Source organism: Octodon degus, unplaced genomic scaffold (genome assembly GCF_000260255.1).
Source record: "Octodon degus isolate 3935 unplaced genomic scaffold, OctDeg1.0 scaffold00012, whole genome shotgun sequence".
In the NCBI taxonomy this organism is placed as follows: domain Eukaryota; kingdom Metazoa; phylum Chordata; class Mammalia; order Rodentia; family Octodontidae; genus Octodon; species Octodon degus.
Genome location: NW_004524588.1, coordinates 25,562,045 through 25,570,917, shown reverse-complemented (window position 1 = coordinate 25,570,917; position 8,873 = coordinate 25,562,045).

The window sequence follows — 8,873 nt, the reverse complement described above, 5'->3', positions numbered from 1 at the left end:
TCTATATAGAGGTTATCATTTTCAAATAATGATAATTTAATTTCTCCCTGTCTTTTCTATATTCCTTTTATTTCTTTCTGTTGCCTAAGTGTTCTGTCTAATGTTTCAAGAACAGGATCGGTGATAGTGGACATCCTTGCCTTTGTCCTGATTTTAAAGTGAAAGCTTTACACTTTTGTTCATATAAGTAGATGTTAGGTTTCAGTTTATCATAGATGACTTCTATTTAGTAAAGATTAAGACCTCTATACTAATTCAGGGTTTTTTTTTCTAGATGAAATATATTAAATATCATCTAGTGGTTTTGGTGCACCTATGGAGACAACAATGTGATATTTGATTTGTGTGTGTTGAACAATCTCTGCAAACTTGGCATGAATCTTAATTGTCCATAATGTGTCATCAAAACATGAGTGTTTTCTACAAAGAATAGGATTTGACAAACACCACGCATTCCCATTGACATTATTTAATTATATCAGTGATATAATTATAGCCGATGGAGATTGAGATACAGTTTAACCTCTGACTCTTATTATATATTTAATTTTGGTTTTTCAATATCATTTTAGCGTGTTTATCTGAGTGAATTTGGCCGTGGGATTGGAGCTACTGAGACTGCAGCCTGGAGTCATGATGCTGCCCTGTGACCCCAGCATCCAGGAGGCTGAGTCAGGAAGACTGCCAGTGGTGTGAGGCCAGCCGGCCTACACACTGTGCTAGCCTGACATGAAGGACATGGCAAGACCCTATCTCAACCTCTCCCTCAGAAACTTTGTGAGTACTCTCACTGGTCAGGTTGCGTTGTTTATTTTTGTAATACACAGTGCTCACATCGTGTATATTGGTGCAGTGTTCTGACACACTTGGCTGTCAGAAGTAAACAATTTGTTTCTAAGTCACAAATATATTTACTCGTGTCCGATTGTTTGACTTCTTCACATGAAACACATACTTTCCCTGATGAATGCCAGTATGAAAACCAGAGAAGGAGGCACGACCGACTGCAGGAGTGACCCTGAATTTGTCTGCTGTCCAACACTCCCGATGTGTCAGATCCATTTCGTTAAGAGAGATGTTGGGGGCCGCCGGAAGCTAAGAAATGGATCAAATGTGCACATGTGGGACTGGGCCTCGGGGCCGACAGCAAACAAGCTACCTCAGTCCTGAGGAAAACATTCTGTCTGGTTCAGGCCAGCTATTAGTCACTAGACAACCTTGTGTTACGTGTTACAAACTTTGTGAAGTATAAATAAAGGATCATTTGCTGTGCATTGAGTTAGTCTTGCCCATCAGGCAGATTAGTGACCACCTAGCCCAGCTTCTGTCTTCTCATCAACCTTTCTCATTCCTGCCGGGGGAGACAGTAAGACCAACTGATGCCTACAGAAAGAAGCCTGCTGGAGAGGTCAAGCACGCTCCCCCGTGTACACGCGGTGGGCACGGGGTGGTCCTGGCGCTGTCTGGACCCCGCCTGCCACTCCCTGGCCTTTCCCCTGCCACGCTGCTGGCGTTGAGCAGCTGCTCCGCCCACTGCTCTGCGGTGACGTCACTGCCTCCCCGCAGACCAGGACTGAAACCAGGCCAAGGCAACCTCTCCTGCTCTGGGCTTTGGGTGTGGGGCGCTGTGTGTGAGCAACAGGGAAGCTAATACGTCTGTCTTCTCTGACTTCCTGTTTTTTATCAAAAAAGATGGGGGAGCTCAGTGAGATTGTTTTGCTCTCCTGCTCTGTATCTGCGGTTCTCATCCGTGTATATTTGTGTAATTATATTTTAAATGTCATCATAATCAATAAGCTTTGAATTCTGAAAATGATTTGCTTCCAGAAGCTTCTAAATATGCATTCTACCTAATTATATTTCAGTTGATAATCACACCTTTAAAAGGTTTGCATGTGAAATGCGAATCAAATAAGCCCTCTAAAATTGGAATGCTTAGATACAATGTTAGTTTCTTCCCATTTTGAACACTTAACTAGAATTTTTTCATAAAATGAAGCAAGCCATTATTGCATTTTCCAATCATTTTAATTTGACTGAAGGCTGCGCCTTTAGTAGCTCCGATTCCAGCATGATCAGATGGCAGCGGAACTAGGCGATATACGGCTAAATCAAAATTGATAGCATCAGGTAATGGAATTTTACCAACTAGTAACAAGAGGAAGCAAAACTCGTCTGACGCCATCAAATGCTGGTAGTAAACACTCTTGAAGAATAGCAGTTCACCCAGCTCAGCACTTTGTTTTGTTAAGCAAATGCCTAGAGGAACCAGAACCCCCAGTACGGCTGATGCTTCTTCATCTATAGTTTTAAGCTGCTCAGTAAGTTTCTAGCTTCTTGAGAAATGTCTGCTTGTGATTTACTACTGCAGAACTTTTCCAGGCAAATTAAATAAAGAGCTTAAAGAATATTTAATCTAATGCAGGCAAATTTTTTAAAAGCCCATATTATTGAAGAGAAATCTTTTTAATGTTCTCTGGTCAGACTGACTGTCTACAATGATTGGCTTTGATGAAAAAAAATGCCTATCTAATATCTACAGTAGGGAAGAAAATCTAGCAATTACATTATCTTTTCTCTAGATCTCAAACAAACAAGCTAATAGATTTTTATTGAGCTAACTGGTTGTGCTCTGATTATGGCCCAGCAGTGGCATTATTAAATGAAGAAGTTTGCTTTGAATTTTCAAATGCATATTTCAATATTTCTTACAAGTGAATCAAGTTTGTTTAATTCTTTTGCATGTCAGAACTTCGAGAAAGTGATACAATTTCATTTACAAATGACAAATACAAACAGCAAGTGGATAATCAAATGGCATGATGAACTTTGTATTCCTTCAGCAAATATCATAACTTTAAAAATTCAACAAACCTTCAAATTAGGGATTGGAATTCCAGCAACAGTTATCCAAGAAAACATATTGGATCGAATGGATTTGATTTACTAATCTATATTTTCATGGCAGTAATTTTATAGATTCTAATTTTGCTTGATTAGTTATTCATTGTCATCTTGATTAAAAATCATAAAGAACTTGTCTCTGAATGGTTCAGATATTTATTAACACCATTTGTAGGAGGACAAATAATAACTTTCAGGTTCATTGGCATATAGCACAGGGTAGGTTATACATAAGTAGAAGAGAGACATTTGTGACTAGAAATTGTCCAACAAAGATTTTTTGTAGGCTGTAGTTGAGTGAAAGTACTAATATTTATTTTTAATTAGAAATGTTATTTTAAAAATCTGCCAGATTAATAAATAATTTCATTGTGGTGACACTTAGGAACAAGAATTCTACCTATGGGTTTTTTTGGGGAAGTTAATAATTTTCTAATGGGGAACACTTTCTTTCACTGGATCATTCAACCTCTAATTTCAGAAAAAAAGTTAGCGTTGGGGAAAGAGTTGAAAGGCAAAATGAACTATATAACTTCATCTCATCTCAGTGTGCTCCTTCTATCTGACCCAACAGCCAGACTATTGTAACTCTATTAAATAAAATAATGAAAATTGTAAAGTCAAGGCAAAGAAATTGACAAATGTTGCACAGCAGTGATTACCCTTTTAGAGTATGAAAATAAAATTTTCTGATATTTGCTTCTTACTCCTTCTTAAGTTCATGGCTAAATAAGATATACTCTAAGCAATACATTTTTGAATATGCTTGTATATTAAATTTTATGAATGAAGGAGTAAAGTGAAGAAGAAGAACATGAACTTTAGGAAGTATTAAGAAGAAAAATGGGTAGTAAAAAATCTTGGAGGGGACAAGGAGCTGAAAGTTCTATTGATGAAGCATTAGGAGAAATTAATAGAGAGATATTCCAACTTATATGAGCACTAACAGGGATAAAAGTGGATACTTGGGTAAAAGTAATTAGCACATCCTTAGTGAATGTAGCAGTTTGCCTTAAAGGTGACTGCGATTTTGAAATGCATCACTAGAAAAGTTAGGTCCTAGCAGCTAAAGAATGACATATACATGTCTAAAACTTATGAAGCCTAAAAGCCAGCATTGTGCCAGGTGTCATGAAGTACAACTGCAATCCTAGTTGAGGCAGGAGTCCTGCCACAAGTTCAAGACCAACCTGGGCTACAAAGTGAGTTCAAGGACAAATGGAACTGCAGAGTGAGACTGTCTTATGATCAAAATAAAACAAAAAAGTACTGTAATTAGGATCCAAATATATGAGAGAATGAAAGGCCTGACAAAGAATTATAAGATAAGTAGACAAATAATAGAAAAAAAATTAAGAGAGCAACACAGAATTTCCTGAACAACACATTAATATTTTAACTTTACTTTAGAAAGGAAGCAACCGAAAGTTGGCCAACTTTTTATTGCATTTAGTCTGGCACCAGGAAGTTCTGATTTGAATCAGGTATGTCATTCGGAAAGGAGGTTCAAAAACAAAGGCGGGCAGGACCAGGGTCTGCTTCAGTTATGTTCAGTGCAGAGCTCGGAAAGTCCGAACTCCAAGAGGACCATGCATGACAGCCACATGGCAAAAGCCTTGTAGAGGAGATGCCAGGACAGTGCCCAGGTCCTCAGGGTTATTCTGCACATAGTTCACTGAGACAGTGTCTGTCGCCTGGGCTTATAGTCACCTCCAGACCCTGTTATACATAAGCACAGCACCTTTCAAGGGTTTTTTGTTGACATTTCTATAGAAGAGGGCAGTTTTATGGCTATTTATTCTTCCCCACACATGTAAGCCTGAGGGTCCTTTCAAGTCAGAATGTTTGACTTGATGCAGTCAACAAGTGATTAAAAAGCATAACCCATAGCGAGGATGGCAGAACATCTTAATTCATTTCCAGGTGGAAACTGGAGTATTGAAAGGACAAAACAAGATCTGTTCATTACTTTTACCGGTAAATATTCAACTTTCCACTTTTCTCAACAGCTTGACTTAACTAAATTACATTAAGTCAGTTAACCCAGAGTACCCGCCTGTCCTGGTCGGCCAGCACTGCCCTAATGCAGGTGTGAAAACTCCCACGTTACAGTAACTGCACCTCTGGGAGTCAGAGAAGTTCCACATCTTCGTATTTCACTAAAGGTAGTAGCTGATGTCTGTGTGGATCATGAAATCGCTCATTTTGATTTCTCAGCTTGTACAGATTAGAGACTTAAAAGTCCTTCCCTTGATTTCAGTGGTCAGTAAAGCTTTGTTGTGGTGAAGTTCTAGGCATGCATTTAAAATCTAGCACTGATGCATGTGGTGCTGGCTATTGGGCATGTGGACATACATAATTACCCTCTATCAATTTTACCTAAATATCAGTGCCATTCTTGTATATTTTACAACGTAATAAAGAATTCTTGGGCCAGCGAGATATCTCAGAAGTCTACAGAGCATGTTTAGGCAAGCTTAGGTAGGTGCAGGGGACCACATTCTGATCCCTGGCACCACATGCAGTGTCAGACCCGCCCTCAGGGTGGGCTGAGCTGGCAAAAATATAGCAACAAATAAAAATAAAAACTAAATAAAAAAGAATTCTTAGGGCTGCTAAGATATATCAGCAGACTAAGTGCTTGCTTTGACTAGTGCAAGGACTGGGGTTTGGTCCCCGGCCCCACATGCTGCACCAGCCCATCCCCAGATGCACTGAGACCAAGACCCGGTGTGGTGGCACTTGCCTGTAATCCCAGTGCTGGGGAGGCTGAATACAGGAGGATCACTACACATCCAAGCTGTGTAGTGAGACCCTGCACAAAATACAAAGAAAGGAAAAAGAAAGTAGAGAGAAAGAAAGAAAGAAAGAAAGAAAGAAAGAAAGAAAGAAAGAAAGAAAGAAAGAGAAATATCTCTGTCTCTAATTTTAGCAAAGAAAGACTTAGATTTTTTTGAGAAATAGTTCAAAGAAATTGATGCTTAAAAAGCTAAAATGATCCCAACATGTTTGCATAACGAATTTTCTCCTTGCAAGGTGGGGCTTTCACAGGGTAATGTGAAAACCAAGTGTGATTGCTCGCAGTGCAGTGTGCCACCTGACAAGCGCAACTTGTGACATAAAGAAACGGTGGCAGCTGGAACCCAGCTACCGCATCACACGTGAGAGCTGCAAGACGGCGGCGGATGGGTGCCTCTTTTATTGGAAGCTGAGTAAGGGGGAAGTAAACTGTCTGAGGACAGTGGCAAGGTGAATCAAATTTCCTTCTTTAGTATGTCTTGTCCTGCTTCTGGTGGAAGGAAATGCAGTTCTTTTTAAGCTATTCCCTTCAGAGATGTGCTCAACAGTGGAGAAAGCCAGACTGCCCACGTGTCCTGTGTATGTGATGAGTGACTGCTAAATGCAGGCCCTGCAGGGAGTTGGCCTTGACCTTAGTGACATTCTGTCTTTATCCTTTTCCCTAAGTTTTTCCCTTTTTGTAATTAATCTACACAAGAATATAACCTTAAAAAGGGTATAAGCTTGAAATAATTAATGATCTAAGGATTATGTACCTTAGATTTTTATGCCATAAATTTTTAAAGTTCATGAATTATAAAAAGTTGTAATTTCTGAAACCAAAATAAATACATGTAAGATGAGAGGTAATGAGATATTTCTTTTGCAAGGCATGTGATGCACTAAAATGAAGTGGAGAGCCAAAATAAACTTATTAAATGAAGTTTTTAGTGAAATGTAACTTCTATACTTCAGTGCCATCTTCCTAAGCCATGTTGGCATATAAGCAACTGAGGCTCAGTGTGTCTTTCACTGGGTTAGTCTTCGTGTGTCAGAAAACCTGGTGAAAGGCCAGGAAAGAAATGAGCATTGGCAGATAGCTTTGTGCTATACACAATGCACGTGTGACAGTTGATCTCATGTCTATCACGAACCAGTTAGTAGGGCTGCAGGTTCAATCACTTGAATCCTCTGCAATGCATGTTTAACAAGCCAAAGTGCTGTACGTTAAGCCTTTTACAGTTACATTTAGATTTTCTCTTCAAAAGATAAGTGGTAGGCTTTCTAATTCTGGGTGGCTTGGTATCAGCGCGCTACAACGTTTCCCTTCAGAGTGGCCCGACTGGCTGCATTCCTCAGATCCCCTACAGAGGTGGCCTCCCCGCCGGGCAGAACACAACTTCATCCACAGCCACAGTGCTTCAGGCCTCTGCAGTGGCACCCTTCATTTCAAGCAATTTAAATGTGAGACCAATCAAGCTCTTCTTAGCTAGGAAGCATATATAGGTGAGGGTTAGATTTTTCCAAAGCATTCGATATCTCAGAAAATCTGATGAACTGCGTGCCTTACTGGGTCATGGGGGGCTTACGTCAAGTCTTTCCATGTCGCATTGGATGCAGAGTCTTGGATGAATGGCCACTGACTCTTGGGGCCACGGCTCCATCCGAGGAAGCGCTTCGGGCTCATTATCACAGCACATGCCATCTTTCCTGGCCCCCAGAAGGCATCCCACAATTCTGTTCCTAGGACACTTTGTGTCAGAGCACGTAGACTTATTTCAGATGTCTCTTATGAAATCATGTACATTGCTTTTATATTTTACTACATCCCATTTAAAGCTATCCCAGTACATACATAGCGTGTACACATTGTAAGTGAAAAAGTCACAAGAGTGCGAGATGTCTCCTACTTTTTATGACATGTAAATGACCGTATATTTTTACTTTTAAACCTAAATAGGAACAATTTCAATCCCCTTAGCTTGCTGCAGTGAAACATGTCAACAATCAGATACTGTTAAAGGTAGACATTTTACTATATCTAATTTTCTGTTTAATATTTATTGAAATTTAGCCTGGAATTTATGCCTTAGGGTGTCTATTTTGTTCTTTGCAGATGTGTGTATGAACTTACCACCTCTTGTCCTCTAGTCAAGTTTTATAAACTTTCTATATCACTAAACACACTCAAATACTTAAAGTCAGTGTCACAGTCAGTGCTTTAAGCAGGGGTCCTCAAAAAATATTCAACATTCCTTTTCCTTTTTCCATTCCTGCGTGTGAGAGAGAGGAACCAATGGCGTTTCCATTAATTTTTTGGACACATAGAATGTGTGTTTTTGTTTTTCAGTTTCTCTCTTTCTATCTCTCTAGTCTTCTAAGTTTCTAGTCTTTCTCTCTGACAAAATGGGAGGGAATTATATTCAGCATGGCCATTTACATGTTGTACAGCATGTCTTGTACTTTGGGCTTGAAGGCTAATTTCAGAAAGTATCTTTGGTAATGTGCATAGAAATGAGACTTCGTACATCCAAAGTACTTCTTCATAATCATCCAAGTAATGCTGTCATCCTATAATTTGGATTCTACTTCATTCATATTAAACAAACAAACAAACAAACAAACAAACTATCAGATGATCTCCAGACCCAACTGATGACTGAGTTGATGAACTTTGTCCTAGGGGACTCAAATGTGAAGAGAGAACACATAGTTTCCCAAATCTAGATACTGTACATGGGAAAGGTATACATTAAAATAATATTTCAGATAGGCAGGCCTTATACTTACCAAATGAAAGACAACAGAACCTTTTACAGACTGGGGATTTTTTGAGATGGTACTAGATAAAATCTATGCAAGAAAATTATAATAATTTGGGCAAAACTAATGCTATGCTTGAAGTTTAAGATGATTAATTTAAGTTTCTAAAATATCATCTTTTCTTTCATGTTTTGCTTGTTAAGATTTAAAATAGCTTCCTATGCAGTGGGAGTCTATGATTATGTTTTACACTGATTCTGTGGGCTTGATGTGATATCACACAAAATGTGGCTAGAACAAATGTTTCAATAATACTTGAAAATTCTCCCTTTGGATAAATATAAAATTAAAGCAGAAACAAAAATAGAAAAATTTAAATAACATACTCAAAACTGTCCAAAAGAGCAGAGGTGATTATGAACATTTTT